An 11337-nucleotide genomic window follows, 5' to 3' on the forward strand; every position below is an offset into this window, starting at 1 on the left:
CTTGCATGTTGGAGGAATTCAGCTCAAATATTGTCAGAGGTGAGAAAGGATATGACATGGGTGATAAGTTACCTCCCACTATTTAACCTAGGTCTAGTGTGAGCTTGTTTGGAACATTTCCTTCCAATAAGACTTGGAAACCACCAATTACAAAATATAACATTAACACTTGGAATAAAAAAATTGAAAAATTCCTATTGAGTAAACCTAACATGAAATTAATTATATGTCTATTCCAAATCAAGGTAGGTCATCATATGGAGACCTAGCTAGTGCCTTTATATTGGTCAAGTTCATAACATCAATCAATTCTCATAATTGATAATTTTTGGATTTGCATTTGAAAAGAGTTAAATTTGCGATATTCTAGATTCTTTATTTTTTTTCTGGCTAATTGCCAAATGTTTTGGCGGTTTAAATGTGAGAAACAATACCATCCATCAACGGATTGTTGGCATCTATGTTAATGCCCTTATATTGGTCAAAGATTATAACATCAATCAATTCTTTGTAGTTGATGTTTCATTACAAAAAGGGTATTTGTTGTGATAAATTTATTAGTGACAGAGAAAAATTCATCACTAATATTGGGTCATTAGTGAAGAAAATTAAATTTGTCACTAATAGTTAAGGTATTAGTGACGAAACTATAAATTCTCACTAAAAATGCATTAGTAGTGACGAAAATAAAATCTTCACTCAAACTATTGTAGGAAAACATTAGAGATGAATTTTTGGATATTAGTGACAATTATTTTCATCACTAATAGTGGACTATTAGTGACGGTTTTTGGAAACCGTCACTTATACCCTTACCCAGAACCCTTATTTCCCCTTTACACTAAAATTCCAAATCACCCCTTCTCCCAGCCCCATCCATGATCGAACCCTCATCCCTCCTCTCTGTTCTCCTTGCACGATCAAAGCGCACCCTTACTCAACTTCCATCTTCATTGTATTTCATAGTGAATATCCATTTGCAACATACTGGATGTTTTCCAGTTGGTAATTCTGTGATCTCCCATGTTCCATTCTTTTCTAGTGCACTAATTTCTTCCCAGACAGCAAACTTCCATTCAGGTGTATAGAGAGTCTCTTGTATGTTATTAGAAACTTGGATTTTGTCGACGTTGGAAACAAAAGATCTAAAATTTGATGACAATCCCTAATATGAGACAAAAGTGTATATTGGGTGTTTTGTGCATGATCTTACACCTTTTTTTACAGCAATAGGACACTATCATCATTAGTTAACTCATTATGTGAAGTCTTGGGATTAGAGTTACCTGGTGTATTTTAACTTGATCTAGGGCTCATATCAGAATCTTGGATATGATCAAGTAATGCTTGTTGTTCTATCTCCTTTTGGGTTTTTCTCCTCCGTGAATATATCAACTCATCATTTTTTGTTGGTTGAATAGTGTCCAGATACTGATGTTTCACGGGAGATTCTAAGAAGGGATGTGAAAGAGAAACAAAGTTAGTAGTTGGAATAAATTTATAAATTTCTGATAGGTGAGAAGGGCTAGAATCAAAAGAAGGGTGAGATAACTCTTCAATATCCCAAAGATGGAATTCTTGTGTAATCTCCCCCTGAATTTTAGATTTGGGGTAATATGGTTGTTGCTAAAAAAACGTGACATCCATGGAGTGATAACATCTTTTAGTAACTAGTGAATAGCATTTATAACCCTTTTGGTTTGGGGAGTACTCGAGAAAAATGCACTAAGGGCTCTAGGATCAAGTTTAGCAGTACCTCGGTGTTGACTATGAACATGAACAAAAGCTGAGAACCCAAATACTTTGAAGGGACTAGTGGAGATGAGTTGAGTATGGGGAAAGGACTAAAGTAGAGTTTGATAGGGAGTTTGGAATTCGAGAACATGAGAGGGAATCCTCTTTATGAGGTAGGCTGCAGTGAGAATGACTTCACCCCAAAAGTGTTTTGGTACATCTGTAGAGAATATAAGGGAGCGAACAACATCTAGTAAGTGCCAAATTTTTCTTTTGGCAATTCCATTTTGCTGACGAATGTCGACACAGGAACTTTGGTGTATTATACCTTGGCTCAAGAGATAATCATCAATAATGAAATTGAAATATTCTTTGGCATTATTAGTTTTTACAATCTGTATTTTTCCTTGGAATTGTGTTTGGATCATGGTGTTAAAATTTTTGAAAATCTGACCAGCCTCTCACTTTTCTTTCATGAGGAATATCCAGGTAAGTCTATTCTCAAATTCCATAAGGTATTTGTAGTGACGAATTTATTAGTGACGGAGCAAAATTCGTCACTAATAATGGGCCATTAGTGACGAAAATTAAATTTGTCACTAATACTTAAGGTATTAGTGACGAAATTATAAACTCTCACTAAAAATGCATTATTAGTGATGATTTTTAAAAACCAACACTAAAACCTTGACATAGATAACAAAACTACCCTTCGTTTCTTTGCATTGATATCCCATTGCCCAAATCCTTTTCCCACCCTCTTGCCCAATTTCCATCCTCCTAGCTCAAAGAATCCCCTCCCTTGCTAATCGCCGGAGTCAGCCCAAGCCACCGCCTATCGCCAGTGGGAGGTTTCATCTTCGAAATCCACCCAAACCACCGCCCATCACCCGTGGGAGGGCTCATCGCCGAAATCCACCGCTTTCCATCGCCAGTTGCAAGGTATGTAGTCGTCCTCATTATCATCATCATCATCTTTGTTGACCTTATAGGTCACGCCCGGTTTTGATAATGACAAATACCTATTATATTTAATGGGTGTTTAAGGTTATATGTAGGAACTCTAATTGACAGATCATAATGCACAAAGAGAGATTGAAGTTGAAGACCCAATTTATGTTGTATTGTATTTCATTTTTATGCAAAGGGTTTGTAATAGTAATTAGGTTCTATGGTTTGTAATAATCACATACACATCACATACATGATCTAATAAGTAAGCTCAAACCAAAAATAACTGAAACAGGACCTTGAAATGACCCTAGGATACTCACTCACTCACTTGTATGTGTTAGTCATTTCAATAGGGTGTTTGCTGGCTGAAACAGAACCAAAATGCACTAAATGTGCACACTCGGTCGACTGACACTTTATGTACATTTTGCCCCCAGTCGACCAACTAAGGACCGGGTCAACTAGTTAACCACAGCCCGATTGACCGAACTCTGGCAGTTCATTTGACCTCGGTCGACCAAACCCCCTTGAAGTCAACTTTATAGAATTCCTAGTCGACCGAGCATATTATATATATCACCAACCTGGTAGACCGAGTTCCCACGTGTGGGAACTCAATTGTCTGGTCGACCAACCAGCTTAATTCAAAATGGTCCCAGTCGACCGAACCTCGCAAAAAGAGAAAATCGCCTTTGGACACACAAGTCCAGTCGACCGAACATGTAGTTCATTTTGGTCCCGGTCGACCAAACCCCAAGAACTTCGGTCAGTCGAACTTGTCTTGGTTGACCAGTGCTCTCGGGTTGGTCTGAATTTTTTACCACTGTTAACTTTTTTAAATGCGGTTAAATTAATTAAATATTATTAAAACTTTTCTAAATATTCCACTTGTGTCCTTAGCGGTTATATTTCTGGAGAAGTCTATAAATACCCTCTCATTTGGAATAATTAGTAGGTGATTAGCAATCTTGATTAGGAGAAGTTCTATGAAATCGCCAAAATCCATAATACTCATTTCTAAGCTCCATACACTCATACTTACCTTCTCTTAATGCCAAAAATCTTTTGTAAGTTTGATTTGAGAGTTGATTACTCTGTAGGTTTGCTCTCCTATGTGTTGTGCTTAACTGATATGATTTTGTTTGAGAGCAGAACCTTTAGTATTCTTAGGGGACTTTGTTAACAAGTCTATCCTAAGAAAACTTTGTTAGATCTTCCGAGATTGCTCCTTTATTGCAACATCTTGAGAAGATCATATTTGATTTTGGTTGCAGAATATTTTCAAAACATTTCCAAAATATCTTGTGTGATTTATCTTGATAAACCTTGGAAAAGATATTTGTTTATGTGATAAAAATCTTTGTTGCAATATTCATTTAGTTATATCTTTTGCTGATTACAAAGATTGAATCTCTTTTTGCAAACCAAATCTATACACTACTTGAGCTTTATAGGATGGAGAAAATTTGTTGGTTGAAATATATGAGGGTTGATTGATATCTCTTGTTTGAGCATTTAGATTGAATACATTTTGTAATACAAAGATCATACTGGTTTGCTCTCTTACGCACTAATTACATTGATTGCAAATATATTTGAGAGTTAATATATTAAACCACATTGAGCTTACTTATTATATCTAATTGGTGGTGTATGTGATTGCACGTAACTGGGTACACATTTGCTTTACAAGAAAGCATAATCACTGTACAATTTCATTGATTGTGAACATACTATTGTATTTACAGGCACGAGCCTGAAGAGGGAGACTAGCCCTTTGAAATAGTCCTAGATTAACTTAGACCCAGTTAGGAACACTAGGTGCACCATCCTATTAAGGTGTAGGTTGAGGTCAGCCCCGCTAATTAACCTGATTGTAAAGGTTGAGGTCAGCCTTATGGTAATTGACCATGTTGTAATCGGTGCCGCTCTACCCGTTACGTGAGCCTTTAGTGGAATCCTCAAGCTTGCGAGCTAGAGGCGGGGATGTAGGCATAGTTGGTCGAACCTCGATAACATATCGTGTGTCTGTTTATATTCATGCACTTTATATTTACCGCACGTGTATGTTATGGTGTGAATGATGTGTATGATTTAAATTTTTGCATATTATTTTTATTGGCGCATTTGGAATTGCATAGAAAGACCCTAAGTTGTTTTATACGATTATCTCGTTTAACCTAAGAGATAAATTTTAAAATTCCAGTTCACCCCCCCTCTTTTGGGAATACACCAATTCTAACAATTGGTATCAGAGCCTTATTACACTAGACTTAAACGTTTTTTCAAAAAGATCGCAATGATTCAAATTGGTGTATCCCCATTCGGTGAGGGACAGTCACCTTTTAGTCCTCTTATATTTTGCGGTGTTGATCATGCCGCGTGGAAAATTAGAATGAGCATTTTTATAAAATCAATGAACTGGAAGACCTGGTAGGTGACTTTAAGTGGAATGTGTATGTCTGTAGAAAACAATGTTAATTTGATGCATGCAAATTCATATTCCATGGACATGTTATATCTTGCAATAGATTCTGATATTTTTGTTGATTTTGTGGCATGTCGGACTATAGAGGATATCTAGGATGAATTCGAAAGGAAATATGGAGAGTCCCAGGAAAATGAGATCACCACTCAGGAAGTGGTAAATAATAGGGTAGTTGCATTAACATACAGTGAGGTATATGTTCCTATCTCAGCCTCCGTAGATGATTATGTTGCTGAATGCTATGATAAGTCAAATAATGAATCATCTATTGAATTTCATGATAATTCTGTCAATAATGCATGTGATGATTCTTATACTAAATGTTGCAATATATTGTATGATGAATCATCTAGTATTCCTTGTCATATTACTTTTGACATAGCATGCAATGGTTTATGTAATAACTGTGATATATCTTATGATGAATCATCAATTGTTTCTGATAATGATACTGTATGCATGGATTCATATGATAATTATAGAGATAAATCTTATATAGAATCATGCAGTGAGTTTTATGATGAAAGCATATCAATGAATGGACAACTAGAAAAGGAGTCATTTAAAATTCATAAGTCTCTAGTTAGAATGCCATATCATAAAACTTTTCTGAAAAATCAAAACAAAAGGATAGCTATACAATTGAGAGAATTAAAAGATTATCATGCTATTCTTGATAAGAGAAAAACTAAAAAGATATTGAAAATTATCTGCTTAAGGAAAGAAGTAAGTGAGTATTGTAGAGCTTCACCCAAAGTAAAATATGGAAAGAATTATCATACTAAACCCTTGAGATTCAAAAGAAATAAATGTTTCAAAAAGGGTACATGTTCTGTTTATCAAACCCACAATAATGCCTCTATGAGTAAAACTAAAATAAATAAGCATAATCCTTCATGCATATATAAAGTTTGCTTATCTTGTATAAGAAAAGGGCACGTTTAGTTTAACAGTTTACTTAGAAGTGCCAGAGGCTTGGGAGGAGAAATGGACTGGTTAGTCATGAAAGAAAATCCCGTAATACTTAAGGAAAAGTGCATTCAAATTGAAATCATGTTCTAGTTGATCTTTTGTTAGTCTCTAAGTTTAAGGGTTGTAATGACTGCAAGACTAGGAAGTGATCTCTGCTTAAACCGTCAAGTCTTGGTATATGCTTCAACCATATAATACTAACCGTATAATACTGCTTCACTAAGAATCCTTAAGAATCATGTCAATGTGAAAATTTATGTAACATTATAAATCCGAACTTAAGGAAGAGTTCTTGGTCAAAACTAAGTCAAATCGAAAAAGTTAACTATGCTCAGTCGACTGAGCATTGACTGAACTGGAGCTCCCGGTCGACTGGCCCACTGATTTTTGATCGTACGGTCGATTGACCCATGGTGAGCTTCTCCAATTCGGTCGACCGAACTTGTCGGTCTACCCTTGGTCAACCGAACAGAGAACAGTGCGCCACCTTGATCGACTGCCCATTTCAGTACAAACTCCTTTCGGTCAACCGAACATTGTCAGTTGGTGAGGAATTTCAATCGTTGGTCGACTGAATCTACTCCTAGTTAACCAAACCTCGATATTTAAATATCCTCTTCATGTTCAGAGCTTATTTTTACAAGAAAATTTCAGAGCTTCCTTCACTATTCCTCCAAGCATTGTCCAAAACCCTTAGACTAGTGCCAAACCTCTCTTATCCAGCACTCATGGCTTGTCAAAATGATAGTATTGAAGCCCACGATATGGCACATGCTGAGGATGACTACTTTTTGTCAGAACGCCCCAAGATCATATATGTGTGGGAGTTTCATCCGAAAGAAGCCATCTTAGGTAAGATTCTAGATATAGAATTTATGGACTAGTATTTTGGCAATATTATGAATATGTTTGAGTATCAGGGGTGGAAAACATTTATTTCTTATCAGCCTAGTGGCCACTACCCAACATATGTTAGGTTGTTTTATGCAAATATGGGGAATGGCGAGAATGGATATTTCTCTAGAGTATTGAGGACTGGTGTTCACTTTGATGTAGAGTATTTATCAGATGTCCTTGATACAGATCGTGGCGACTTTGAATGCCCAGACTCAGTAACTTCTTGGATACACAAATAGGATTTTAGGGTTGCCACTTTTGCAAACCTAACTATGTCTGAATCACTAGTAGCCAGTCAAAATCACCCCCTACAATAAAGGCAGCTCACCTTAGAGGCGAAAGTTGTCCACCACCTGATTACGTATAATATCTTGCCTAAGGAAGGATCTAGGGTGTATGTTTCTTTCTTAGACTGCTTTGTTATGTGGTGTTTGTTTGCTCGGAAAAAGCTAGATTTACCCAGCTTGATGATAAGGTGGATGATGGCCAAGACGATCGGCCACAGGATCATTATGCCATACAGAGGGATTTTTAACAAATTATTTCGATCCATAGGAGTCACCCGCACCAATGTGGCTGTGTTGAAGAGAAGGAGGTCTGCTGATATATTTTCTGCTGTCACCCTAAAACTGATGGGGTATGAGCTGGAAGGCAACGTCTGGTTGTCATTTAAGGGTGCAGCAGCACGGGAGGAGGCCCCGTAGGAGTTACCACCATAGCCCATGCAGCCGTCGAACGTGGATCTAATGGCTGCCATCACCAGTCTTTCTAATTCTTTTGGGCAGTTTAGGGCTTTAGTCTAGTCAGATCTTAGAGATCTAGCATCGTCATCTACTGCATTTCATGACGAGTTCAGATAGTTCTCGATTGTAATAACCCGAATTTTTTTAAAAAAAAATAATTAATTAAAATTATTAATCAATTAATTAGTCAAACATTATTAAATTAATGTATTAAATAAAAAAATAAAAATAAATAGTATGAAAAAAAAGAGTAATTATTAATTAATTAAATATTATTAAAAGAAATAAATAAATAAATAGTAAAAAAATGGAATAAAGATATATATATATATATATATATATATATATATATATATATATATAAAAGTTAAGTTAAGTAAGTAGAAAAAAAAAAGAAAAAGAAAAAAAAAAGGATAAGGAAGCCTCAGAGTGAGGCTTCCTTTGAAAAAACAAAGAGAGAGCCTCTGCGCTCTTATCAGCTCTCCGTCTCCACCTCTCTCTCTTCTCTCATTTTTTGATGGATATTCGACCGATCGGGAAACGGAAGGTGCCGTTAGATTCCTAACTCCACCACCGACATTTTTATTAGAGCAAATTTATCGTGGGAGCGACGTAGGCACCATTCCTAGGTTAAGGTAGTTTTTCCCTAATTTCTCAATTTCTTGTTAAATTTGCTGTTAAATCAACGATCAGGCACTACTATGGGGTCCTAGTTGTGATTGTCGTCATTTTGGCGTAAGTAATTTTTCAATTGGGGTTTTCTAAACCTCACTCCAAAGCGAGAGTGAGATTTGGAAAATTTGGTAATTTGACTATATTTAAGGGTATATTTATTTATTTAGTATTTAAGGGCCTAGGAAATATTAAAATAATATTTTATTTAGGATTAATTTAATGGAGTTAGGATTTTTGATTCAGGGTTTGGGTGAGCGTTGCAGGTATTTTTTGGGGTCCCTGTTGGCGTAGTTCAAGAAACTAGGTAAGGGAAAAAATATATATTAAATCATAATTTTTATGAATTTAATGAAAAATAAATTGTGTTATATGTACGTATATATGTTTCAGTATGGGTTTAATTTGCCAACCATTTAAATTATATTTTTCGAGTTTATGGCTATTTATTAGATATGTATACGCGAAAATGAATTGATGAAAGTGGAAAAATATTTTGAGGGTAATTATGTAAGGAATGAAAGGTATTTTTAGTATATAAACGTTAAATTTTGGTTGACGTATTTTATAGGCAATGTATGAATTTTATTGCTAAACTGTGTGGCATGAGATTCTGTGCAAATATATGTTAAATGTATGATATGCATGTTAAGTAAGTAATGCATTGTGAATAAAACATGATATGGACTACGTTGCTTGTGTGTGTTAATGTAACCATATAAATAGCTGAAAAATGCTGGGTGAACAGCTGAAAAATGTTGGGTAAAACAGCTGAAAGATGCTAGGTAAAACAGCTGAAAAATGCTGGGTAAATGTGTAATAGTTGAAAAATGCTGCGTAAAACAGGCTGGGTAAATGTATGATAGCTGAAAGATGCTGAGTATGAAATGAAATGAAATGAAAATGGAAATGAATGGAATAAAAATGAAGTGTGAAATGTGAACAATGTAAAATGGGAAAGAGTCACTTAAAGTGAAATGAAGTGAGATGTTAAAGTTATGAACATGAACAGATGTGAATGGTTGAATAATGACAGAAAGAATAATGTACTATGATATTAGAATACTTATGTACGTAGAATGTGCTATGATTTGGGTGGGGTGTACTCTTCGTCTGAGGGTTTGCTGAGAAAGGCGAGTGCACTAGTAGCTTCAGATGTGGCAGTAGCTGTATAACGTACTAGGGCAGAGGGAACCTACTTGTATAGGCGAGTAGATTTCCCTATTCTTGGGAGCCTTCGCCAATAAACCTTTTTCTTGAACTGTGTGAGTACGAGATCAATTCAACACTTGAGGGCTTACTGAGTAAGGTGAGTGCCCTAGTATGCTTCAATTGTGACCTTCAGGTTGCCTAAGTATCAGAGCAGAGGGGTGCTACTTGTATGGGCGGGTAATCACCCCTATCCTCAGGTAATCTCGTGGGTTAAATCTTTTGCATGTGTTTGGATAAGATCAGAAAATGATTTCAGAAATTATGTTAACGATTTTCAAATGTTAAATTTTATGTTGATTATTATCTCATGTTGGCCACACACTGTTTTAATATATTGATTCTTCCCTTACTGAGATGTGTCTCACCCGAATATAAATGTTTTTTTTTTCAAGACCTCCTCGAGGTCGAGTTTAAAGAGCTCGAGGTTTTATAGCATTTTTGGGAGATATAAGAAAAAAGGTATAAACATTTTCATGATGTTTTTGGGGAATGCAAATATTCATGTTTTATGTCTTTATGTTTTAAATCAGTTAAGAAATGAATGATTGTAAAAATACTGGAATGTGTGGAAAGGTATGTATTTATGGTAATGTAGGTATTGGATGGATACTAAGGATGTTATATAGGGGTAGTAAACTCTGGTATTATTGATTATGGTTTTTATATTATATAGCGATTATGTTTATGTTTTCCGCTGCGTACATCATGGATTATGGATTATCAGGGATTTTATTAGGTTTAACACGCTAGACCCGGGTTTAAAAGGGTTCGGGGCTTTACATCGAACTCCATTGCTAGTCAGTTCACAAAGATGGAGAGGGTCATGGCAGTAAATTTCAGTGAGTTAAATGACCAGATTCAAGAGATGTAGGACGAGAGAGACCGGGTGACCATGGACTTCGACTTCGATGCAGGTGATGGTGCTGATGGTAGTGTCGATGGGGTGGAAATCTAGATTCAGGAGAGTAGTCTGCAAATAAGGATTTGTGGTTATGATTCAATTTATTTTATATATCATCTGGTCTGCACTTATAAAACAACTATTATTTTTCTTTTTCTTTCTTTTCTCTTTTGTTACACGCTACACTCTAACCCTTGGTTATTTTGGATTCTGCTGATGATTGGGTTACCTATTTTTTGGTGTGTGTTAATTTTGGGAATGTCGTGGTTGTCTATTTCTCAGTCATTGCATGATGTTTGCGTGTTATGCCTTGATGATTGTCTTTTGCTCTCTTGTTGGATATCTTAAATGGTATATATCACTATGTACCTACTAGCATGTTTAGGATAGAACGCCAACTGTATGGTTGATGCAATATATTGTGTATTGCATGCTGTTAATATCTATGTGGATATCTATGTGTCATGATTAACCCCCTCATGACAGGGTTGTGAGGCCCGTAGGCAGGATTTACCCTGTCTGGCCAACCAAGAATAAATCACTATACTCCATCGGTCGATCTGCCCACCTCAACCCATATCTGGATGGGGAGCCTAACCTCTTTAAGGGCCTAGGTGATCGACCTTACCACGTATTATCTAAATAGGTAGTTGCACTCATAAAGTAACATAATATCTGTAGCAACAGTACCATGTTCTGTAACTGCATAGTCCAACAAGGTCTGATATCATATAATATATATATGATTTACCATGATTTTGAAT

Source organism: Malania oleifera, chromosome 4, assembly GCF_029873635.1.
Source record: "Malania oleifera isolate guangnan ecotype guangnan chromosome 4, ASM2987363v1, whole genome shotgun sequence".
Lineage (NCBI taxonomy): Eukaryota > Viridiplantae > Streptophyta > Magnoliopsida > Santalales > Ximeniaceae > Malania > Malania oleifera.